We start from the raw sequence: 26671 nt of genomic DNA, 5'->3' as shown, positions 1-26671 counted from the left end.
TCTGGGGACTCGTTTATTATTTGAAAATATTGTTGTATTTCTTCTGTTATATCTTTGAGGATCTACGGGGTCTGTATTAAGCTCTCATTTAATCTCCAAAATCTATTTGTAAATTATAAAGTATCAGAAAGTGAATAAAGTAAAGTAATTGGGGCATGGTCGGACCAGATTATACTTCCAATTTCAATTTTTTTGTATTGCATGTAACGGAATATGAGGAATTAAAAAATAGTCTATTCTTGTATAGCTCCCATGAACCGAGGAAAAATATGTGTAGTCTTTTTTATCCAGGGTGTATTAAGCGCCATGCATCTACAAGTTGTTGTTTATGTAATTCTTGCATTACGCGTTTGCTTATCCGTAAAGGAATAGAAGAAGATCCTAATGAAGTGTCTATTGTAGGCATTAAAGGGACGTTTAAGTCTCCTCCCGTTATCAGTTGACCTTCTGAAAAATTCAACAGGTTATCTAGAGCGCGTGTCAGAAAGGTATCTTGTTTGTAGTTTGGTGCATATACAGTTGCTAAAGTCACTCTCACCCCTCCTAATGAACCCTTTACAAAGGCCTATCGTCCCTCAGGATCCAGTTGCGTTTCCTGTAGAGTCCATGGGATTCTATTGGAAATAAGTATGGAGACACCCTTCAACTTGGACTCTGTATTAGTCGAATGGTATCCCTATGGATAGTTTTTATTCCTCAGTATGGGTAGTTTACTTTCCTTAAAGTGTGTCTCTTGAATTAATGCTACGTCTATCTGAGAGCGTTTTAAATAATTTAATAACATACGTCTTTTTTCGGGAGTATTAAGGCCTCTTGAATTTAATGTCATTACTTTTATATTTGCCATATTGTCACGCTAGAAAAGGGAAAGGAAGGGAAAGGGAAGAAAAGAGAGAAATTTAAAAAAAAAACCAAAAAAAAAAAACACAGAACCAATCCCACCCACCCATCTAAAACTGCTAAATTAACTACTTGTTATTTGTACGCACACCCTCAAACCAAAAGGCTTGTGCGTAGTCCTATGTAGGTTCGTGGTTGGGCAGGGCCTCAAAGTGAGGTCCCAGCTCCCCCCCCCCCCCGAACCCCTTATACTCTTAATATTTTATAATCAGCAGAAAGCCATTCTTCTATTTTTATCTCTCTTCCCTCTCAGGGAGCAGCCCTCTATATCCTTTGAGCATCCTTAACCCCTTTTTTAATACTAGTAACATAAAAAAAAAAAAAGTGAAAGAAGGAAATCTCTTGGTTTCCTATCTGGATAATACAACTAATTTTATAGTGCTCACAAAAAAAAAAAAGTGAAAAATAGGGGAAATTCCTCGATCCCCTATTTAGCGTGTGTAAATAATTTTATAGTGTCAAAAAAAAAAAAAAAAAAAATGTATTTATACCCAATGTACAAAGAGGGAGGAAACCCCTTTTTTTGTTTATGTAGCTTGTGTAATAAAAAAAAAAAAATTAATTAAAATTAATATCCTCTTTATCATAATACATAGATAATGCATAGATAAAGCTCAATGGATGTCTTCCCGTGTTTGCTTATTTGTGGATAGTATTAATACACAAACATTAAGCCTTAAACATTAAACATTGAGGCTCCGTTCACATGTAGGCATTTTGGGGCGTTTTTGGGGAGTTTTTCTTCTCTAGGATCAGCTCTCAAAACGCCCAACAAGACCAATCCTATTCATTTCAATGGCCCCTGTTCACATCTGAGCGTTTTGACGCTGTGAGCAAAACGCCCAACCCTCAAAAAGTACATGAGCTTCTTTTTGGGCAGATTACAGGCGTTTTCCATTGGTCTCTATTCAATCTAAAAACGCCTGCAAAAACGCCTGTAAATCGCGGTAAAAAAACGTGCGAAAACGCTACGCTCAGGTGTGAATGTAGCCTTGGAGCTGATCCTAGAGCAGAAAAACGCCCCAAAACGCCTACATGTGAACGGAGCCTAAGTGCCGATCCACACCCGTGCGATGCGGGAACGCTTCGAATATGCATCTTGTTCCCGCATCGCATCCGCACCTCTGGCAGCTCACACTGCCATATGAGATACGCAGGGGGCGTCAATCAAAAGTTAACGACACCCCCAGTTGCGATCGCACACCGCAGTGCGATCCGCAAGTTCGCACAGAACTGGATCGCACCAGTGTGAACCACCATGCGATCCGATTCTACTGCGGCTCAAAAAAAAAAAAAAAAAGGCCTAGTGTGCGTGTTTATTGCGGATGCCGCGTGAGTTCAGCCACACGAAGTGTATGGCCGAACCCGCACCGCACATGAGATCGCATGCAATTAGGAGCAGTGCGCTCCAAACCACATGCGACCTTCGCAAACCGCACAAGTGCGAACCGGCACCAAACCTCCCATTGTTTGTGTTACTCCCTAAAAAAAAAAAAAGGAAAAGAAGGAAATCTTTTGTGAGAAAACGTCCATCGTTTCCGAATTCTCATCCTTTTCGTCCATTTCTCTTCCCTGGAAAATAAAAGGACAAAAAAAGAAAAAGGGGCGGTAGCTCAACTCCGAAGACTACACCTAATCTTAGGGCGTCTCCTCCAAAGTTCCTCAGTGCCATTCATTAACCCCTTAAAGAGAAAAAAAAAGACACCCAAGGGAAAAAAAAAAATATATGTATGCTCCGTCTTTTAGCTAGTGGTGTCTCTTCCCATAGACCAGATTTACAGTTTAGCTTTGGCTTCTCATATTTCTAGAGGGTCTTGTCTTTTCTTGATCAGTTTGTCTCAGATATTGGGGTAGAATTGCTAACCAATTGGGAATATGGATTTCTTCAGTACCCAGAAGAACAAATAAGCCTGGGAGATCTGCTACAGAGCGTAAGGGGAAAACCCCATCGATAGGTATAGCCCAGCTTTTTGGCACATTCTAAAACAGGGCGTAAGAAGGCCCTCCGCGTCAGCTTGGCTCTGGAAATATCCGGGAATATTTTGATATTAGCCCCCTTATGCTCAATAGTCCCTATAGACCAGGGGTAAGGAATTAAAATTCATGAAGGTCCAGTAGGTAAAATTTTCTTCCAACCGAGGTCCGTGGCTCTCAATGGCACCTCTGCACAATGCGCAAACATGGCGCGTCTTTACGAGTGCCACATCACATGGTGCCACAATACCATGCAGCTTGGTACTGCGCAATTAAAAAGAAAAAAAAAGGTCAGGGGCTTATTTTTCTGCGTTTCTGCTTACAAGGCAACCCACTGAAATAAATGGGCCTACACGCGTTGCGCAATAATGTGAACCTAGTCTATGATCCTTCACATCACAATCCTTTTTTATCTCGTAAGTGTTCTCAGTCTCCCTGCACATCATCCCCCCTTCACATTGTTGTCAGCGGCCCCCCTTTATATCACCCCCTACTTTAAATTGCAATTTCAAGCCCCTTTCATATCACCCACCCATATCACATTCCTGTTCAAGCCCCCTTTATAGAACCCCTCCTTCACATTGCAGGCCTCAGCCCCCCTTCACATTCCTGTCCTCACCCCCTTCACATTCCTGTCCTCATCCTCTTTATATCACCCCCCTTCACATAACTGTCCTCACCCCCTTTATAGCACCCCCCTTCACATAACTGTCCTCACCCCCTTTATAGCACCCCCGCTCACATAACTGTCCTCACCCCCTTCATAGCACCCCCACTCACATAACTGTCCTCACCCCCGCTCACATAACTGTCCTCACCCCCTTCATAGCACCCCCCTTCACATAACTATCCTCACCCCCTTCATAGCACCCCCGTTCACATAACTGTCCTCACCCCCTTCATAGCACCCCCGTTCACATAACTGTCCTCACCCCCTTCATAGCACCCCCACTCACATAACTGTCCTCACCCCCTTCATAGCACCCCCCTTCACATAACTGTCCTCACCCCCTTCATAGCACCCCCCTTCACATAACTGTCCTTCCCCCCTTTATAGCGACAATTTTGAAAAAATAACAGTATTTTTCACATTTTTTATATGAAATTCCCCCCCCCCCCAAAAAAAATGTAAAAATCTAATTTTTTTTATCATTTTAGGCCAATTTGTTTTCTGCTACATATTTTTGGTAAAAAAATCACAAAAAGCGTATTTTGATTGGTTTGCGCAAAAGTTATTGCGTTTACTAACTAAGGGAAAGTTTTTTGTCATTTTTATTGTTTTTTTTTCTTTCTTAACGAGTAATGGCGGCGATCTGCATTTTTTTTTTTTTTTGCGGGACTGCGACATTGCGGCGGACAGATCGGACCCTTGACTGACATTTTTGACACTCTTGGGGGTACCAGTGACATTACTACAGTAATCAGTGCTATACATATGCACTGTTACTGTAAAAATGACACTGGCAGGGAAGGGGTTAATTTTTATTGGAGAGGGAGGGGTTAATGTATGCCTGGTGCTTACTAACATGTGTGGGGGGAGGGGACTGAGTGACACAGGGACAGATCGCAGGTTCAGCTATGCTGAACCCTGCAATCTGACCCTGCCTGTCACTTAGGAGATCTGCCGCTTTGTTTACACAAGCGGGCGGATTTCCACACAAGATCCCCGACGATCAGGGAAGAGTGGCGGTGATCACCGCCGCTCCTCCGCTGGCCCGACTCCCGCTGTAACTGAATACAGCGGGAGCGAGCCTCCGGCAGCGCGCACGTGCCGCCCACAAGGGGAGGAGTCCAGCGACGTAGGTCTACGTCGCTGGATGGGTACGAGCTACTTTGCCGCAGTACAGTCAACGTGACTGGTCGGCAAGTGGTTAAGGGTCAGGTTCCACCTTTCCCTGTTAAGGCGCACTCTACTTGGGAGCTTAATGCTTCCTGGGCTTTTTGCCATCAGGCATCTGTGGTTCAGGTTTGCACGGCACCCACCTGGTCATCTGTTCATACCTTCACAAAATTTTATAACGTGGATGTGCTGGCATCTGCAGATGCCTCTTTTGGCTGCAAAGTTTTGCAGGCTGCTGTTTTGGGGGCTTCTTAGCCTTCCTTGAGGGTGTTTAATGTTTTTTCAGGTGGGCCTCATCTTTTGCTCTGAGTCCTACTGTCACAAGTTAGCCTGTAGTTTTGTCTGTATATTCTTACCTCCTTGCTGCAGTGCTTCTGTTTTGCCTCCCTTCACATGTGGTGTTTGGGCTTCTCTGTTTCCTATGGGCGTCGCCTGCTCAACTGTGGGTTATATCCTGTTCCTGTCAATTACTTCCTGGATCACCTCCCTGTTTGCTTCCCTATATATACACATGCTCAGTGCACTGTTCCTTGCTTGAGCAACTTCGCTGTTCTCTGAGCTCCCATCCGTGTATCCCTTGGCTATTGTATCTGATCTCCTGTGTACTGACCCGGCTTTGTTTCTCTGTCTACGTTTGTCTGCTGCCTGTCCTGACCTCGGCTTGTCTCTTGGATCTCCTTATAGTCTCCTGTTTACCCTGCACACGCCAGCTGTCTCCACATTCTCAGCTGGGCCTACCTGGGGGCCGGGACCTGGTTCCAGCCTGCTGCAAGTCCATCCCCACCATCAGGGGCCCTGGTGAAGAAGCAGGCTGGGGCTTAGACTCCGCGCCCTGGGGAATCCTGAGCTGGGGATCTATAAGGGCTCACTACCACAGACCCGTTGACACCTACGTTGCCTGGTTGGCTATGTTCGGACTTGGCTATGTTCGGACTTAATTTTCTGCTTTTCCCTACTCTCATTTTATGGCACTGCTTTGGGACGTCCCTACTGATATGCATCAGAGACTGCGTCTGTCCATGAATGATAGAGAAAACTGGAGTTTTGACTTACCGTAAAGTCCTTTTCTATTAAGTTTATTGACGGATGCAGTACCCGCCCCTCTATTTTGAGTTGGTTTGGTATTATTTTTCTGACACCTCTTTTGATACAAAACTGACATCCTATGCAGGAAGAGAGGGGGTCCCCCTGGGACTTCCCATAGGCGTAGCCAGAACATTTTCTGCGTAGTGTCCTACTCCTGTAGGGGGCAGCATAACCCTACTAATTTGCATCAGAGACTGCGTTCGTCAATGAACTTAAGAGAAAAGGATTTTACGGTAAGTCAAAAATCCAGTTTTCTATTGAGGGCTCTTCTGCTCGGTATTTAACTTTCCCAGAGTGGAGACAATGGTCTGGTAATTGGAGATCCCATTTTACTGCTTTCTCTGTGAGGTCCGTTAGGAGGTGTCCTTGTATGTCCTTGTATAAACCTTTCCCCAAGGTTGTCTCACCTGGGATAAGCAATTTAGTTGGCTGTGTTTCAAGAGTATTATATTGAAGGATCTTCAAATACAATCTCTTTTCGTGACCACAGAATACAGCTTTTTATCTCAAGGATCATTAAACCAACAGCTTACTACCCTTCAATATGGTGATAAAAACAAAAAAAAAAACAGATGATGTTCTATCTGAACAATCTCTGTGAATTCCTTGAGTCTGTTTTGGTGCTTTTTTAGTTCTTAAAGCTCAAAGTTTTGCAAGCTGCGGTTGCAGAGGCTTCCGCTTCTTGAGGGTGTATTTTTTTCCTGATGGTGAGCTCCAGTTGTTCCTGGTTGAGCTCCTGTTGTACTTGGTTGGCTATGTTTAGCCTTGTTGGGAATTCTGCGTTTGCTGTTTTTTTTTTCCCCACCCCTCATATTGATACTGCTTTGGGACATCCTAATGGTCTGAAGACATAGAGCTGTGTCCGTCAGTCAACGAAATAGAGAGAACTGGATTTTTGTCTTACCATAGACCCGCTGTGTCTGTTGGGGTTGAGTTATATCTCTTCTGACGCTGCTTCTTACAAACTGGAGTCCTACAGCAGGAAGTGATGGTATACCCTCTGGGACTGCCCCAGGGGCGTAATCAAAAAGGTTTCTGCCTAGTCCTACTCCTGAAGAGAGACAGCATAAAGCCCAATGGCCTAAAGACTTGAAGCTGTATCCGTCAGTAAACCTCGGAGAAAAGGATTTTATGGTAAGACAAAAATCCAGTTATCTGTAGTGGCAGGGCGAGACTATGCCACTGTTGAAGTGTAGGCCAGATTATGGAGAAAAAAAAGGCACACTAATGGCACAAGTGTGTGCTGGTCTTTTAGGAGAGACCAGATTAGAGCTTTGTGCTCCTCCCTCCCGGGAGACCGTGTGTGTTGTGAGGGAGTAGAGAGGTCTGCACTGTGCTGTGCAGCACAGAACAAACTAAGGCCTGAGAGAGAGTCATTGAGAAACAGAGCAGCAGAGAGCTCCAAGTAAAGAGCGCTAACAGAGTGCATGAGCACTGAGATGTGTTAGATGGTGTGGAGGACCAAGGCATGAGGCCTGAGCAGTAGAGCTGCAAAGAGCCACAAGCCTGAATATTGTTTGTTGCATTTGTAGCAGGTGCCTTGCGTCTCCTGCGTCATGCCAAGCTGACCGAGGCTCTCACTGATAAAGTGCCTGTGTCTGCAAGGATTTCTCCCCCCTCCTTCTGCTCATAAGACATGGACTGTGGTGTTCTGCTCCCTCCCACTGCTTCCTCATTGGCAGGGAGAAGGGAGCCACTCAGCAGTGTACAAAGCATTCTTGGGCATGTAGTCTTCACCTGCAATGGCTCTATAAACTTATGTTAGGACAGAACTACACATCCCTGAGTTCTCAGGAAAGAAGAGGGGAAGAGGCATCCATCTTGGCTGGTAGATGAGTTCCCCACGAGGCAGAGAAGAGACTGGATGCAAGAGAGAGGGAGAGCTGCTATCTTCCCAGTCAGCCCACCGCTGTGTTCCAGATGATCAGCCTGATTAAAGGAGGATCTCGGGTGCTTGTCTAGATGCACCTGCATCGGATGAGTGAATCGTTCCAGAGTAAGGTGACCAGTTGGGTCACCTGAAGAGACTGTGTGTTCCTGAACGTTCCCTGGGGATATCACTGAAGGATTGGTGGGATGGCACATGCCCAAATCCCTCTTAAGATAAAGCACTGAACCACTGCTTTTATTTCTGCATCGCTCTATCAGGAGAATCTGGGGTGCTCAACAGTAATAGCGCTTGCCTGATTGAAGATCCCTCACACAATTCAAGCTCTTCTATTTATCAAGTCTTATCTGGATGTACTCTGTTCTTTCATCAAAGATGATCATCAAGTGTGCACCATCTTAGTCATTTAACCTCTAAAGGGCCCTGTCTATATTTGGGACTTTAGTTACTACACATGTGGGTTTATTCAGTGCACTGGATAGGGTACTGTGTTTAGGCTGATTGTTTGGGACTGTGATGCTGGAATGAAGAATGGAGAGTACTGACTTAGGAATAAGGTCATACCTCTGCCCCCCTCTTGCCTGGACTCGTATAGCCCACTTCAAGTGAGATTGACAATAATTTCTCTGTGGGTTGCTATTTACTATTTTAATCTGTTTGGCTTTGAGTTCTCAGAGAGCAAAAAGAGTTGATTGGAGGATCCTTTGATAACCTTTTATTTTCTTTAAATTTACTTTTACGTATTGTGATCTTATATATTCTCATCTTCATAACTCCCTTTTTCTCCTCTTTAATGGAGTTTCAGTAAAAGTAATTTTTGTGTTTACTACAACCTGTGTCCATTTTCTTCTGTTACATTCACATTTTTCCAGGTGTGCCAGTGGAGTTGAGTCTGTTCTGGGGGTTGAAAAGGCAGAGTGAGGTACCAACAATATTCAAGCGGCTCCTGCGGGGGTAGCGCTACACATTGATGGTGAGAACCCCCATGGGAAGTCATTCGTTTTTTGTGAACTTTTTTGCTTTCTTTTAAAAAAAAGTGGGTAGGAAAGGCCCTGAAACCTATTTTTAATGTGGAGTAAACTCACTGTTTTGCACTTCCAATGAGCTACAAAACCCCCAACTTGTCACGCTATATATCCACTGTCATTTCCTGTCTCACGCTTTATGCTCTCTTTATTCACTATTCCTTGTCATTTTTTTAACTATTGTTTACATTGCATATACATAAATATATTGTCATTTCTTACCATGCATTATACCAGATTATGACTTCTACTTGCATGTATTAAACTGTTTTGGGTGCCTCACTACCACCTATTAACTTTATAACAGCTGCACTCACTGGATATTCAGATATGAAATATTATAAACCAATTATTCGCAAAAATAAGTATTGCGTTTGTCCTTTTAAATCAGTAAACATTATAATCTAAAATAACTACAGTAATTCTTAAATATCAAACATTTTTGAAGGCTAACTGATGCACTATATAGGTTGAAAAGTGCACCGTACTAAAAATATCCTATGTAGGATGCTATGCTCTTATCCACAACTATAGTGCAAAAAACTGCCCCATTAAAAGTGCTTGTGCTCCAGTGTTCCAAGCTGATTTTGAAGTGCAAGATGTGACACAATGTCAAATGTGCACCCTTCCTACCAGAAAATATTGACTTCTAGATCATAGGAGGTCATTAGTGCACGTATGCCACAAATGGTAGGGGTTTCCCTTTATCACTTCAAGTCCAAAACATAGGATTCCCCTGGATGTAGCTTTCAGTCTTTCTCAATCAAAACAGTTTTGATCAGAGGAAATGGAAGGGAAGCAAAAGAAGCGTGATACCATTAAAAACGTGTGTGTGTGTGTGTGTGTGTGTGTGTGTATTAAATAGACAGGTACTCACAAGAGAAAAGTTAATCAGGACAGTAAAAGGGAGCAATGTCTCATGCCCAGTGGGCAGGATGTCACCACTAGCTCCACCCTACACCTTTAGTCTCGGATGGGGATGAGCTTCAAGTTCGAGTTGAATATTGGCTGTTCGCACATTCATTCGAATGACGAATAAATGGGCTTCTGCACGGGAACTTCGAGTTTCCTGCATTACCTTGGACTCTGACCTCTGATTTCAATAAATCACCTTCTGGCCGGGGGATTCGAACCCCCACAGCAATGGCATTGCAAGCCTGGTATTCTACCATCTATGCCCCATTAAGCCTGCTTAAGCTGAACACACTCTCCCTAACTTTTATCTCATCCACTGTGTGTAAGGAGTGATAGGAGTTAGGCAGGGAAAGTGTGTTCAACCTAAGCGTGTTCAACCTAAGCGTGCTTGATGGTGGCTTAGCTGGTAGAACAGCAACCTTGGTAATTGCGGGGTTGTGGGTTTGAATCCCTTGGCCAGCGGGTGATTTATAAGTGGAATTCCATAGTTAATACATTACTGGCAGGGAGAGAGATTTTTGCTTTTTACAGTTTGTTGAGATCAGATGTGCAGTGTATACCACAAAGTTTATATATATATATATATATATATATATATATATATATATATATATATATATATATGTATATATATATATATATGTGTGTGTATATGTGTGTATATATGTCAGTATTGGTGAAAAAAAAACAGATTTTAAGGGGAACCCCGTGCCAAAATAAAAAAAAAAGAGGTGGGGTTTCCCCAAAAATCCATACCAGACACTTATCTGAGCACACAGCCTGGCTGGCCAGGATGGGGGTGGGGGGAGCGAGCGCCCCCCCCTCCTGAACCATACCAGGCCACTTGCCCTCAACATGTAGGGGTTGGGTGCTTTGGGGCAGGGGGGGCTCTGCCCACCCACCCCCAAAGCACCTGGCCCCTATGTTGATGGGGACAGGGGTCTCTTCCCGACAACCATCCGCTGTGGTTGTGGGGGTCGGCAGGGGGGAGGCTTATCGGAATCTGGAAGCCCCCTTTAACAAGAGGGCCTCAAGATCCCGCCCCCCATGTGAATGGATATTGGGTACATCCTACCCCTACCCATTCACCAAAAAAGTGCACAAAAAAAAATAAAGACAAAAGCCAGTTTTGAAAAGTCCTTTATCGCCCGCCCACCCAAAAAATAGGAAAAAAAACCCTCCTGCTTCTACAGACGCTTCCCATGCTCTGAGCTGTTTTGATTGTGACAGCTCTTTTATAGGGATCTGACGTCACAAGCTGCCCCACAATGCACTGCTCAGGTACAGTGAATAAATTACTGATGTCAGTAATTTATTCACTGTACCTGAGCAGTGCATTGTGGGGTGGCTTGTAACGTCCGATCCCTATTAAAGAGCTGTCACAATCAAAACCGCTCAGAGCGCGCGAAGCGTCCGTAGAACCAGGAGCTTCTTTTTTTTTTTCTATTTTGCGGGCGGGCGACTGCTCATCGGGGGACGCTATTTTTTTTTTTCTATTTTTATTTTTTAATAAAGAACTTTTCCAAAACTGGCTTTTGTCTTCATTTTTTTTTTGTACACTTTTTTGGTGAATGGGTAGGGGTACGATGTGCCTGATGTCCATTAACATAGGGAGGGGGGCGGGAATCTGGCGGCCCCCTTGTTAAAGGGGGCTTCCAGATTCCGGTAAGCCTCCCCCCGCAGACCCCCACAACCACAGCCCATGGTTGTCGGGAAGAGACGCCTGTCCCCATCAACATGGGAAAAGGTGCCTTGGTTTGGGGGGGGGGGGCAGAGCCCCTATGCCCCAAAGCACCCATCCCCCCATGTTGAGGGCACGTGGCCTGGTATGGTTCAGGAGGGGGGGGCGTTCGCTTACAAACCCTGAAGGTTAGGGGTAGGTAGCAAACGTTTTGCACTCATTCTTTCAGCTTCTCCCTTTCCACCTCCATCCTCCCCCACCATAAACAATTCCTTATTAGCATTTAGCAAGTGATAGGGATTTTGTTTTGAAAGTAATTCAAGGGGTGCCGGGTAAGACACTGCCTTACAATACACTTCAAGCAGGAAAGAGGGTCACCCTGGGAATTTGTAGAGCAGGGGCAAGTGTACGCTGTAACCATATTTGGATTCTGCCAACTCTATTCTGTCCAACTCTAGTTTTATCGTTGAGCAAGCAGTTTTCGGTGCCCCATCTGTGGAAATTAAAGAAAAAGTTCACCTTTAGCCACCCCCATGCCCAGTGTTTTAATGCCAGTTTGCAAAACTACTGGGTTTGCTATTTCTGCTATTCCAGCTGGTATGGACTGCCCCTTCTATGAATTTGAATGGCAGGTTCTCAGTTGCCTTTTACCTCTAAGGCATCCCTGCCTTCCATCATTGTGTGGAAATGAAAGTTTCTGTGTAGCTAGACCACAAAGTCAGACAAGTGGTTTGGCCAAGTATTGGCAAGGATGTTCTCTCATTCACAGCCCACTGGTTCACTTTACTGGCAACTGGGAAGAATGCAGTATAGGCCATACTGCTGGAGTTGGTTGCGCTGCTATGCTGTCATATACCTGATCGGAGACTGAAATGACGAGGTTTGCCTCTTTAATTTCCAGCCCTGGTTACGCTAAAGGTGAAACAGAGGGTATTGAGTGACAGAGAAACGAGTGCTGGCTGGTGTTGATGGGAATTCCTGCAGTAGAAGATGCGGACCCTGGCAGGCTGGTAGAACATGAGGTCACGCACAGTAGCTGTGCATAGGATCCAGCCGAAGGTAAAGGGGCACTCCACACAGGCTGCAGGTTCCATATGCGAGGCTTGTCAGAGCTCTGAGACAGGAACTCACTGTGATGAGCAGAGCTGATACAGATGACAGCTAGATAGGCACTTGAACCAGGTGTGAGAGCAGAGCTGGGAACAGCAGCATGGTCACAGCAACAGTCGAGGTTAGCAGCAGGCAGACAGCGAGGCACCGAGTCATAAGACTGAGACATGGAAGAATAGAACTGGTAACCGATCAGAAGCAGGATCCAAGTCCAGGTCGGAGGCAAGCCGGGTCAGCAACAAGGGAATCAAGCAGAGGACACAGGAAAGGGCTGAAAGACTGTTCAGCACTGGAGCATGAGCAGGAGCTCCCTTAAATAGTCCTTCTGGTGCCAACATGCATTGAGTGCACACCTATGTGCATTCCGGTGCGCCTGCGAATGCCTAGTCACCATTCTGACGAGAATTCAGTGTGCATGTGCATTTCTGTTAGCCTAATGTCTCGTAGTCATTCTCTGACATGCATCCTGACATTCTTTTTCCTATTGTGATGAGTTGTCCTCAGAACCATCAGTCCCCCCCCCCCCCCCCCCAAGTGTTCAGGCAAAATGCTGGCATGCAGTTTTGCAACCGATATGCCTAGGGGAAGGGAGTCACACTGGGACAAACATTTGCAGGGGCAGACCCGGAGGTGGTTAACCCCAAGCCATCTTATCCCAGGTCAACTGCTCTTCATACAGAATGCATGCCCTGTATTAACCTATGAGGAGACAACAAGAATGATGAGCTTTGACAAAGTAGGCATCAGCAAAACTGTAGTGTCACTGCTGGAGCAGACACTGCGTGGGATGATCTAGCAACAGGATGGAGAGCAGATCTTATTGATGTCCCATGGCCCACATTATCCATATCTGTAATGTCACATCATGCACAATTGCAGAAAAAGGAGTATAGTTGCTGTGGCTGCGCTGAGGGGAAGAACATGGGTTCTGTCTTCCAGGGGTGGGTTTCAACCAACACCAGGACTTGTACTTGATTGGAGCAAGATGGCTTAGGACTTTGCTGTCCTCAGGGACCCCACAAACTATGGTTCCTCTGCCTTCAGTAATTTTGTGGTGGGCGGGCTTCTTCATGCTTAAATGCTTCCAGAAAGGACCCCTGGATTTTTAGCATCAAGGAGAGAGACCATTTCTGGTTTGCTACCCTTAGGGCTTGACTAGTGCAAGGTCGCATTGGCGGCTAGAATTAGCAGCTTGGTGCCTGGGCTACATTGCAGCAGGTGTCTCGTCCCCAACCGGATGTTGCACCGGCTGGTAATTGAGGCCGCGGCCTGGTGGAGCGACATGCCTGCAGCTCCCTGGAGATGAACTAAGGATTTGGTTGCTCTGTTCGGGATTGACTGCACTCATCCGGAGGACATGGATGCTGTGCACAGGCATTAGGAGCGTGAGCGGGTGAGCGAGCTGTCTTTGCTGATGAAGTGGGGTCACTGTGCACCTGAGCCCATGGGGGAGAGGCGTGATGGAGAGCTCCTGTGATTCTCCCCCCCCCCCCCATCTCTATACATTACTCTGATCCCCCCCAACTCTATACATTACTCTGACCCCCCCATCTCTATACATTACTCTGATTCCCCCCACCCCCCATCTCTATACATTACCCTGCTCCCCCTCATCTTTAATACATTACTCCAGGGCTTGACAAACCCCAGGCGCCAGGTCGCATTTGCAACTGGAATTAATGGCCTGGCGCCTGGGCTACATTGCAGCAGGTGTCTTGTCCCCATGCGGCCCCCCGCCCGCAGGTGCGTGGACTAAAATGTTGCGCCGGCCGGGAATTGGGGCCATGACTTTGCCTGCCGGCTGGAGCGAAATGCTTGCATCAGGAAACTGGCGCCCCCTTGCGGTGGCCGGGGCTGTGACAAGCAGTCACTGAAGGCACTGAGGCTTTTCCCTGCCTGTTCTCACTGCCCACCTATCTCTTTCCTAAGAAGAGCAAAGGTTTAAGGTGTTGTAGGCTTGATCTGTCCTTAACAGTGAGTGGACAGGGATTGTGAGGCAGCTGGTTGGAACGACCTCTGTTCCATTTACACCCCCACAACAATGGAAACCGTTTTTATTTTATTTTTTTCATTAAAAAGGTTTTATTTTTTCATTCTCTCCTCCATGTCATGCCACTCACCTGAAGGCCCCTTTCAGATGGGCTGTCCGATCAGGTCCACCTGTCAGTTTTTCAGAATGGACCTGATCGGACCCTCCAGTCTAATCTATGGAGTGGAGGATATCAGCAGACAAATGTCCGCTGGCACCCGACGCTATTCGATTCTGTCCACTAAAAACAGATGGATGGTGGTCCTATTTTCTATCCGTCCGGCGAATCGGATGGAAATGGACAGGCAGTCCATTTTCATCCAATTTCCCCATAGAGGAGAGCAGGACTGTGTCCATGTTCACTCTGCATAGCGGAGCGGACAGGACAAGGCATCCGCCTGCTCAGTGGGGATTAGCGGAAAAATCCCCGCAGAGCAAGTGGATTCTGCTTAGCGGAGTCACCCGTGTGAAAAGAGCCTAAGGTGGCATGATTAATGTATTTCCTATCGCCTCCACCTTGCTGCACTGTCCTTCCATAGTGAGCCGCTGCCCATCACACCATCAAGCCAAGTACACACGGGCCAAATGCTGGGCAACTTCGGCTGGTTCCATAAAAACTGCCAAGCATTTGGCCCGTGTGTATGGCAGCTGGTCTGACAAAAGCAGACCGTTCAGCATGCTGGGAAAAAAAACTGGCTTCTCACTTTTTTAGCTGGCTCCTAGATTCCAAGCAAATTTGTCAAGCCCTGGCTACCCTTCTAGATAACCCTTATGGAGATAAAGGTCATAGAGCTCATCCCGCACTCACGGAGGGAGCAAAAGGTGAAACAGCTGGAGGATGTGCTGTGGAGCAACTGGTTAAAGAGGTTGTAAACCCATACATTTTATTTTCTCTTACGTCCTCCGACAGTCGCCGCCCACTCATACAGTCTTCACCAATGGGTATTGACTTCCTCTCCGCAGGAGTAGCTAGGCATAAGACTTGTTAAAAGCAAAAGCATTAACATAGACACACCCATGGGGGCTGTCCTACTGGTCAATACCCCCCCTGCAGTAAGCCATCCCAACTCAGTTTGTCTTCTGCCTAGTTCAGGAGTAGTCAGGCTTCCCTGTGCTGGGGCTACAGTCTCAGCCTTCTTCTTCTTCTTCTTCTTTTTTTTATGATTTTATTTTCAGAAAATGTCATTTTTTTCTTTACATTGCTAGCTGTTTATTTGTCAGCTTTAGTTAGTCGGATCTTCGGACGAAGATGGATTTTGCGGAGCTGGGAATCGGACTGGTCGCCCTGGTTCTCCAGGGCAGAGGGTCAGATGGATCCCCAGCCCGCCATCGAGCGTTCAGCCATGTGTTCACCCTGGCATTACGAACGACCCATCCCTGTCAGCAGGGATGCAGCCTGTGAGGTGGCTACCTCACTGGACACGTCTGCGGTTCGTCCGCACTCTGTGGTGTCCTGCGTTTTTTTCGGCTGACGGCATTCCCTGCCATCTGAGGGCAGCGGCTTTCTGTTTGATGAGAGGTGCCCCAAGCCATCCGGTACAGGTATGTACACTCTGTGTGGGGCCTCTGTCTGAGGCTGGCAGTTCTGTGTGGCTGTGGTATCCCCTCATGTCTGTGCGTTTTTGGGGCTCCCTGATGCGATCCCTGCAGGGTTTTTTATTTCACTGCTTGCGCTGTGTGTGCTTGGGGGCCCCTCTCCTGTGTCACTTAGTGTGCTTTGGAGGTACAAACTGCGTGTGTGGCGACCGCTGCGGGTTTAAAGACCGCCGGTCCGCCATTTTAGGTGTGGGCAGCATGTCTGGCTTCACTATGAGCGTTTTGTGCAGCAGTAGTGGGTTTTCGTGCCTTCCGGCGCCATCTTGTGTGTGGCAACAGATCGTTCTGTGCACATGTCGGCAGCCATCTTGCCGAAGCCTCCCGTTACCTCCTATGGACAGCCATTTTCCCTTAGCATGCAGCTATAGTTCAGTCTCTGGCGACCTCACTTCCTTTTCCTCTGGAGCAGCGTCTGATGTGGTAACACATTTGTGGGGCTCTGTACTGCTGTCCTTGCATTTTCCTGTGTAAAATCCTTTCTGGCTCAGTTTTGTCCCTGCTGGGGTTCTGCGTGACACAGTCTGTAAAGCGGGGTCCGTGGCGCACTGAAAGGGCCAGTACCTTGCAAAAAAAATTTTCTCTGCAATGGAATCTCAGGACAGCAAATTCCCTCCAGCCCTGGTGGAGGACTCTAGTTCATCTGAATCCCCTGCCCTGACTAATTTGGCTGCTGTAGTGGCAACTTTGGTGTCCAATATGGAGGTGCTGATGACTGAATGGGCTGCTAGGCTTCTCAGGACCCGTAAGAGTCTGAGGGGGAGGTGGAGGGGGTAGATGATTCTCCCCCCTGGGTCGCCTGAACGCGCAGCTATGTATGCGCTGATTCTTTCAGTAAAAGAAACGCTACATTTGGAGGATGAGCCCAGTTCTCCGGGCATTGTGTCCTCTTTTAGTACACACAGGACCCGAAAGACGGCGCAGGTTTTTCCCTGTCCCGCTGAGTTTCATCACACTGTGAATGAGCAATGGCGCAGTTTAAAACACACCTTCACAGTGCCAAAAAGGTTTTAACTGCTTTACCCCTTTACCCCTCTACAGATTTGCACTGGTGTGTGGCCCCTCTGGTGGATCACACTGTGGCCGTATTAAACAAGGCTACCCTGGTTCCCACTGAGGATTCCCCGGTGTTTAGGGATCCGACGGATAGGAGGCTGGAATCGCTTGCGCGCCATTCTTACATGGTGGCAGGTTCCATGCTGAAACCTATTTTTGCCTCGGTCATGGTGGCTCAGGCGGTGGCGGATTGGACTAAGGTGCTTAGGCGCACGCTTGTGACTGATTCTGCCCCCCCTACTACTGTGGAGATGGTGGACCAGATTATCAAGGGGTCATGTATTTGTGCGATGCGGCCTTAAATGAGGCCCCTTTGGCTGCACGCCTGTCTAGTGTCGCGGTGCTTAACCATCGACTGATCTGGTTGAAGAGCTGGTCGGCTGACCAGACGTCCCGGGAATCGGTGGCTGATTTTCCTTACGCGGGGGCTCGCCTTTTTGGTGAGGCCCTGGATACTTTGGTTAAGGGAGTCACTGGGGGCAAGAGCACTCTGCTGCCCCAGAATCCGAAGAACAAGTCCTTTCGCGGCGGTTTCCTCCAACCCTGGCTGCTCCGAATTCCGGACAGGTGGGTTCAGGAAATCATTCGATCAGGATACAAGATCGAATTCCTTTCTCGGCCGGCAGACCGATTCTTTCCCTCAAATCTTCATTTGACTGTCATCGGGACAGATTTCGGGGGTTCTACTCGAATCTGTTCACTGTGCCTAGAAAGGAGGGCAAGGTGCGTCCGATTCTGGACTTGAAATCTCTGAACGGCTTTGTACGCGTTCGCAAGTTCCATATGGAGTCCCTCCGCTCGGTGGCGGCCTCCCTGAGCCAGGGAGAATTCCTGGCCTCTTATCGACCTGAAGGATGCGTATCTGCACATCCCCATTTTCGAGGGTCATCAGCGGTACCTCCGCTTTGCTATCGCAGAGGATCACTATCAGTTTGTAGCGTTACCTTTTGGTCTCGCTTCGGCTCCAAGGGTTTTTACCAAAGTGCTGGCGCCACAGGCCCAGGGCATTGCGGTCCTGGGTTATCTGGGCGATCTCCTGTTAAGATCGAGTGCCAGCCAGAGTCTGTTGCGTGATCTGTCAACCACAGTACAGACTCTTCAGGAGTTCGGTTGGACCATCAACGTTCAGAAGTCGACCTTGTCTCCTTCGGCTCCCATACTTGGGAATGGTTCTGGACTCTGCCCAAGCAAAGGTGTTTCTACCGGAGGACAAGCTCCGGACACTGCAGAACGAGATCAGGTCCCTCAGGGACAACTAATCCTCGTCACTCAGGACCTGTATACGGTCCCTGGGGTTGATGGTTTCAGCCTTCGAGGCGATACCGTTTGCGCAGTTTCGCACGCGGTCTCTCCAAGCGGAGATACTGGCCAGATGGGACAGACTGCCTCAGTCCTTGGACCTGAGAGTGTCTCTGAGTCGCCAAACCAGAAGGGATCTTCTGTGGTGGCTTCAGTCTCCGACTGTGTTGGAAGGGAAATCCTTCCGGCCGTTGCTATGGACGGTGATTACCACAGATGCCAGCCTGTCAGGCTGGGGTGGCGTCCTGGGCAATCTGTCTGCCCAGGGCACTTGGTCGAAGGAAGAGTCCTCCCCCTTCCGATCAACATATTGAAATTGAGAGCGATCAGGCTATGCCTGATCCAGTGTTCGGATCTTCTTCAGGGTCGCCCTGTGAGGGTGCAGACGGACAATGCCACCGCGGTGGCTTACATCAACCACCAAGGGGGCAACAGAAGTGCCCGGGCGGCCCAGGAAGTGACCAGCATTCTGTCTTGGGCTGAGACTCATGTCCCGGCGATTTCGGCAGTCCACATTCGGGGTGTGGAGAATTGGCAGGCAGATTATCTGAGCCGCCAGACCCTGGACCAGGGGGAATGGTCCCTGTACCCGGAGGTATTTCAAATGCTGTGTGCGAAATGGGAATCCTCGGATGTGGATCTGTTCGCGTCCCGGCTAAACAACAAGTTGGAAAGGTTCGTGGCAAGAACGCTCGATCCTCTGGCAGACGCTTCGGATGCGCTGGTGGCGCCTTGGCATCAGTATCGTCTGATGTATGCCTTTCTTCCGATTCAGTTGTTGTCCATGGAAAGCTTATTTTGCCTGGTGTAAGTCCAGGGGCTTTTCCTTTTACTCGGCGAGAGTGTTGGCTTTCCTCCAATCTGGTGTGGACCAGTGCCTTGCGTTGGCCACGATTAAGGGCCAGGTATCTGCACTGGCTGTCCTTTTTCAACGCCCTGTGCCGTCTCATTCTTTAATTCGCACCTTCATTCTAGGTGTGTGTCACTTGGCCCCTCCCCGGAGGGCGCCTTTACCTCCATGGGACTTGAACTTGGTTCTGTCCGTGCTACAGTGTCCTCCCTTTGAAAACATCAGGGAGATATCGTTACCTCTGCTGTCTAAGAAAGTTTCCTTTCTCGTGGCGATCACTTCGGCTCGCAGAGTGTCAGAGTTGGCAGCGTTGTCTTACCGCTCCCCTTACCTAGTGGTTAACAAGGATAAGGTGGTCTTGCGACCGGACCCGTCCTTTCTTCCGAAGGTGGTTTCTGATTTTCACCTTAAAGCGGAGTTCCAGCCATTTGACTCACCTGTCCAACGGTCCAGCGATGCGGCCGCCCGAAGCCTCGATCCTCTCCCTCGGCGCCGGCATCACTGCTGTGGGCACCCGGCTGTTACAGTTTGCGGCTTCACAGCCGGGTACCCACTGCGCATGCGCGAGTCGCGCTGCGCGCCGTGATTGGCCGGCAATCTTCTGGGACCTCTGACGTGTCCCAGAAGATTGCAGGGAGGGAGGGGGAGAGGAGAACTTCCGCTCAGGGCGCCGCGGCGCTCTGAGCGGAAGTGGGAGCGGGTACCTGTCAAAACTAGGTACCCGCTCCCCCCCCAAAAAAATGACATGCCAAATGTGGCATGTCAGTGGGGTAGGAACACCTAAAGCGGAAGTTCCACTTTTGGGTGGAACTCCGCTTTAATGAGGACATTGTTTTGCCTTCGCTATGTGCGAAGCCTAAGCATCCTAAGGAGATTGCATTGCATTCTTTGGATGTTGTCAGGGCGATTAGGGTTTACCTGTCGTCCACTGAATCCTTTCGAACATCGGATTCTCTTTGTTCTTCCTGAGGGACCTCGGAAGGGTAAGGCTGCTTCTGCGGCGACCATTGCCAAATGGATCAGACAGACAATTGTTCAGGCCTATGCTTTGAAGGGACGGGTTCCGCCCTTCCCTGTAAAGGTGCACTCTACCAGGTCGGTGAGTACGTCCTGGGCCTTCCGACATCAGGCTTCGGTGGCCCAGGTGTGCAAGGCTGCGACTTGGTCATCAGTACACACTTTTTTCAAAATTCTACAAAATTGATGTTCTGGCATCAGCTGATGCCTCCTTTGGCCGAAAAGTTCTCTGTGCGGCAAGGCCATAGGGCAGTGGTCTTCAACCCTGGTCCTCAGGGCCCACCAACAGGCCAGGTTTGCAAGATAACTGTAATGTTCTGGTACCTTTGGGTACCCTAATTACTCTTTCATAAGTGTATGCGCCCCACCATTCTCTTTTGGTAAGGTGCGCATACACCTTTAAGACTGATGCTGTCATCATTGAGCGCCGGACTGGATGGCTATTTAGATCGCCGGCTCTCACTCACATGTGTTCGTTCAAACTGCTTTGTGCCTTGATGCTAACCTGTCTTGAAGCTCTCATGCTTGCAAGCATACCTCGCTGTCGGAACCACGCTGCGCTGATCCCTGTATCCCGCTACCGGATCATACGCTCTTGCCGAACCTCTCCTCTGCTACATTGCTATTAGTGATAAGTACCCCACAGGGGAAACCTCTATAACTTTCATACTAAAGCTTACACTATCTAGCTCTGCATACTAAGGACTATTACTACATCCGCATTATCTAAGATTGCTAGCTCTTGAGCCTACTACCACCTGTTCTTGCACTGGGTTGATCTCTCTTGTATGTCCACCTGCTACTCTGTCATCTGCTGCCAAACATGATTGCTAAACCTATCTGCATCCCATCTGCTACTATCTTACTTTCAAGAACATTTCCTTTCAAGTGTCTGTCATCTACCATCTCTACCCAACCTGTCTCTTCAGCCTATCATCACTGTGTTACTATATACATAAGTCACTCTAGGAAACATCTTATTGAGTGTGTGTATTTACTTGCTGAATTGAGATCATCCACACATGATGAGTCATTGAGAGTTGGGATTGGTGTCTCAGCGTTTCTCTACATGACTACTGAAGTGGAATATTTCTGCAGCTGAAAATCCACATCATACATAAAAACGCAGGAGCGTTACAATAACTGAAATTCATCCCAGATGATATAATTTTCTGCTCAGTGATTGCAGTACTCTAGTCTGCATCTCCCCAAGGTAATACTTAAAATCTGGCCTCTTAGTGGGCCCTGAGGACCGGAGTTGAGAACCACTGTCATAGGGGACCCTGGTTTTTTTATGGGTCCATGGCTGTTGGGGTTGTTTAACCCCTCTGGTTATTTGCTTTCCTGGGTTGTTGCTCCTGTTGAGCCTTTGTTGTTGCCGGGAAGGTTCTCTTACTGTTCGTGTAAGGTTCCTTTCTCTGATGTGGGTACTGCGTGCCTTTTCTACGGTTGCGTCTCCCACCCCTCATGTCTACACTGCTTTGGGACATCCCATTGGTGAAGACTGTATAAGTGGGCGGCGACTGTCGGAGGACGTAAGAGAAAACTGAATTTTTGTAAAATCTTACCGTAAAATTCCTTTCTCTGAGTCCTCCGACAGTCATCGCCCCCGCCCCTCTTTTTGGGGTTCTTGTACACTTAACTGCTTGCTGCCAAACTGAGTTGGGATGGCTTACTGCAGGGGGGTAATGACCAGTAGGACAGCCCCCATGGGTGTGTCTATGTTAATGCTTTCGCTTTTAACAAGTCTTATGCCTAGCTACTCCTGCGGAGAGGAAGTCAATACCCATTGGTGAAGACTGTATGTGTGGGCGGCGATTGTCGGAGGACTCAGAGAGAGGAATTTTACGGTAAGATTTTACAAAAATTCCATTTTTTTTTTTTTTTTTGCAACCTGAAAGAGAAACACATAATGAGCTAGTATGCACCCCGCATACTAGCTCATTATGAAATACTTAACTTAGAACGAGCCCCCACCGTGCTGCCCGCTTACCTGTATGACGGGCGACATGTCCAGTCGCCCGTCTTCCGGGATCGCGGCATCCGGCCATCTGATTGGCCGGAGCCGCGGTGACGTCACTCCCGCGCGCGGGAGCTGGCGGTCATGGCACGGGGCTCTGAAGGAACGGCACCAGCGGCCGTTCCTTCAGAGCGCATGCGCCAGTGACGTCACTGGCTGCATGTAAGGTAAATATCTCCTAAACGGTACATGTTTAGGAGATATTTACAGTACCTATAGGTAAGCCTTATCATAGGCTTACCTATAGGTAAAAGTTGCAGAGGAGGGTTTACTTCCTCTTTAACTCCTTTTCAGGGGTTTGCAAAATATGATGGCATTGATATGGTTGTTTGAAGCAGCCTGAACCAAGCTTTCAAAACACACTTTTGTACCCTGTGTCTAGGCCTTAAATGAATACCACCTTCTGAAACTATTGCAGTCACCTGCCCCCATTAACATCTTATACCACCAACCTAAATTTTCACACACTTTCCCAAATGCAAAAAATAGAACAATTCTTGCCAGGGTCCATCTCATGATAAATGTTTGTTCTGAAGGTATTTAGTTGAGTCTGAACCCAGATCAAAAATTTAACTATTTTCAGTAAATTTTTGCATTGACCGATGCCTTTATTTTCCAGTTTTTTTTTTTTGTAGTCTTTTTAATTTTTTTTTTTTTTTTTTTTACAACATCTATCGCAATTGACCCGAAGGTATATTTGAAATCCATCTTGGATAGTGGTCATTGGCTGAATGTAGATATGAATTCCCAGATTTGGATTTCAAGGTGTTTGATTTTCAGCCTAGAGCAGTGGTTCTCAACTCCCGTCCTCAGGGCCCACTAACAGGCCAGGTTTTCAAGATAACTGAAATACATCACAGGTGATATAATTTGCTGCTCAGTGATTGCAGTATTCTAGTCTGCATCTCCTCAAGATAATACTTAAAATCTGGCCCGTTAGTGGCTACTGAGGACAGGAGTTGAGAAAATCTGGTCTGTAATGCCCCATACACACGTGCAGATTATCTGCAGACTTTTGTCTGCAGACTTACCTTTTCTATGTAGTGCAAGGGCCTGCCGGATTGCATACAAATTGAAAGTGTTTAGGTTTAACCTCATATTATACGGTTTTGGTAAGTCTGCAGACAAAAGTCTGTAGATAATCTGCACGTGTGTATTGGGCATTAGTGGGTCTTGAAGACAAGAGTTGAGAACCACTACTCTAGAGGCTGCTAGGGTTCCTTGAGCTGTGGCCAGTTGACTTAACTTCTGATAGTGCCTGCATAATTCCAGGTCTGACCAATATTAATCTGTTTAACTGTTCATAAGGGTAGCATTCTGGCCACCATTTGAAAGGGGGACATTATTCCTGCTGACCACCAGTAAATTAGTTTTCGCAAAGGTTTTTTTGATACATAATAAAATTATTTGAAGGGTACCTCTGGGGTAAAAAGGTTGAACAAGGCTGGCCTAGAGAGTCTACATGTTTAAGTTCTATATCTATCTATAAAGAGTAAACTCTTGTACTCTATACTGTGAGGGATTAGCTCGGTGGTAGGCGTATGGGTGACCCCTTTGGGGGGTGCGTTTTCCCAGAGAGGTAGCCGACAAGTGCTTGCAAACAAACAGTGTGGTTTATTAAATGGTGTTTTCTTCACCAGGCTGTATGCAGCAAAACATCCAAAATAAAATAAAACAGAAAATAAATCCTTGCCTCTGTGGGCGGCTACCTTCTCACAACTGGAACCTGCCTAAGTGTCTGTCTCCAACCTACCGTCGGGCAGACTTCCTTGTCCTCCAGCGGACACTCAATAGTCCTTTTATAATAGCTTCACAGGGCAACACAGTCCTTTGTTTCTTTCACATCAACAGTTCGTCTTCTCACCTTTGAGACGATTTCACCCTTGGTTACCGTCCCGGGCACACATCACTCCGGGGGGTCTTCTCCCAGGCCCACACATCCTGTCGGGAGGCACACGCTGACTGTCCTCCTGCTCCCAGCCCACATGGCTTCAGGATGCAGCTTCTGGAGGCAGCAAACAATAGGAATTTCTCTGAACAAATTATAGAGCCTTAACTCCCTCATTCTGAACAGGTGAAGGCCTTTCAACTTCCTGCTGGCTAGCTCTGTAGCCAACACCCTAAATTAATTAATGGACTTTCTAAATCAGGTAGAAATGTATCTCCTTCCTGTGACTACATTCCCAGATTTAGCTGACTTCCTGTTACATACCCCCCCCCTCTTGTTTCAACCCTAGGGTTGGGACACAGATTTCCAGGCACGCATGTGTCAAGCACTGCTGACTCACTGATAAGCCTCCTATTATCCTCAAGCTTCCGGATGAAACTGTTTTGTCATCTTCATTGACGGATTTCTCATAAATGCCACACAGTTTGTCTCTCATCTCATATACACATTCTTCAACTGCATTTTTGGCATCATTTCGCTCCTTCTCGTTTCTGTCATCTTCATTGGCAGCTTTCTCATAAATGTCAGACAGCTTGTCCCTCATAACCGTCTGTCCAATCCACCATGGAGGACCGTGATCCATAGGCAACTCAATTGGGCTAGTCTTAATGTCTTCAACATTCTTAAGACACCTCTCTCTGCAATCCATAAATGTTTTCCACAAAACTTTGAGAACCTTTGCTTCACTAAGTTTTGTTCCAAGTAGGGACTCTTGACATCCCTCTGTGACTTGAGTTGCCTCTCCATACAGCTGTACACAATCATTGACTTTTTGTTGTAAAAGGGAATGATCTTCCTTCTTGAGCTTTGCTTGCTCTAAGATGCTGTGCAGAGGATTTTCCAATTGAGACAACAGGCTGTCACACATTTCTTCAAAGTGACCCCTGTTCCTTTTCCCAGAGATATCAATATCATTCAAACATTTCATATTCATAGGCAGATCTGAAGCATTTGCACTCATCAACTTCTTAAACTTTTCGCCCTCCTGAGCGAGTCGCAGTAAAGGCCTACTACTTAATTTGATATTCAGTTTATATTTCTTGCCAAACTCTTCACAGAAGTAGCCAACCAGAACATCATCAACTTTCCTTCCACCAACATAGGGGTCAAAGGCAACAACACAGTTGAACCCAGCGATCTGGGTGGTATCCATTATAGACCTCCTCTCTGCATCAGTGAAGAAGCATGGAACTGCAACACATTCTTTTACAGGTTTCTTCAATGCACTTTCTGCTGAACTATTTGACCGCTCAAGGTCACCTAGTTCTTTTTCTCTATCTGAATTCCACATGGAATGCATCTCAAGATCACGATCAAACTTCTGCCACCCGTCTTTCACCAGTTCCATTTTCGAAACACTCCCTGAAAGGCACTTATTCATTTGCTTCATGTTTTCACCAACAGCCTTAGTTTTCTCCACTAGGTGGCGTTTGCTTTTTTCTCCCAGATTTATATCACTTGCTTTAGTTTTCTCCGCTTTAGTTTTCTCCACTAGGTTTTCAGCCTGAACTGAGAAATCATCACATTTCTTACACAACTCTTTTGTTTGCTGAAGCTCTAATGATACATTTTCCAATGCTTGAAGTTTTTGAAGGAACGGTTTATTCCAAAGGGGTGATTCAAGCCACATGTCGTCACATTTCTGAGGCTCACTCAGGACAGACCCCAAAACACTGATCCTTTTAAAAACTGCATCAGGCACACTATCCCCTCTTTGGGACAGATCCTCTGTTGCCTGGAATTCCTCTTCCAGTTCCTGCAACGGAATCTTCATCTCTTCTACTTGCTGTTCTAAGGCTCGCTTAGACTTTTCTAGCTCCTGAACGCTTTTCACAACATCATCCTTGGAGCTGACCAATTCTTCCATTTCTGTACGCAGCTGTTTAACACTTTCTAGTTCAGCCTTACACTCTAGAGCTTCCTCCAAAGAGCGAGCCAAGAACAGGGCTTTGCTCTCGTTATCACGCACCTCCGTTTCTGCACGTGCGCGTTCTTCTGCATATTTTGCAGACACAGTCTTCTCTTCACCAAGCATCTGATCAAACTTCTTTTTCACATCTTCAACACACTGTAATGAACCAACGCTTTCTTCCATGCGTTTTTTCATATCCGCTATCTGAGCTTGCAATGTTGCGACTTGCTCTGATAGGTTTTTCTTTGCTTCCGCCTCCTCTTTTAATTGTTCCAGGAAGCCATTTTTCTCATCTTCCATTTGTTTGAGCTTTGTGCTAAAACTCAGCCTTTGACACCTCTCTTCCTGTAAGAGTTCCTGCGTGTCTTGCAGCTGCGATTCCAAGATAGAAAAATCTTCCGCAATTTCTCTAGATTTGCTGTCTGCTTGAGAAAGCTGATTTGTAACATTGTCCAACTCAACCTGCAGTCGGTTTGCCTTCTCTGACAGCTTAGCACACAATCGGTCACCTTCTGACACCTTGACTTG

At 47.1% G+C, this 26671-nt stretch overlaps 1 protein-coding gene across 1 annotated transcript in view; it reads left to right on the top strand.

The window, feature by feature from the left end:
• The window catches only part of ARID4B (AT-rich interaction domain 4B), a gene marked incomplete at its 3' end in the record, with an annotated part of 1242797 nt that overhangs the window by 137499 nt on the left and 1078627 nt on the right, over window positions 1–26671 (top strand).

Source organism: Pelophylax lessonae (genome assembly GCF_965119305.1).
Source record: "Pelophylax lessonae genome assembly, chromosome: 3".
NCBI classification, from domain to species: domain Eukaryota; kingdom Metazoa; phylum Chordata; class Amphibia; order Anura; family Ranidae; genus Pelophylax; species Pelophylax lessonae.
The sequence above is the reverse complement of the archived record's forward strand: the minus strand, read 5'-3'. Positions and strand labels throughout refer to the sequence as shown.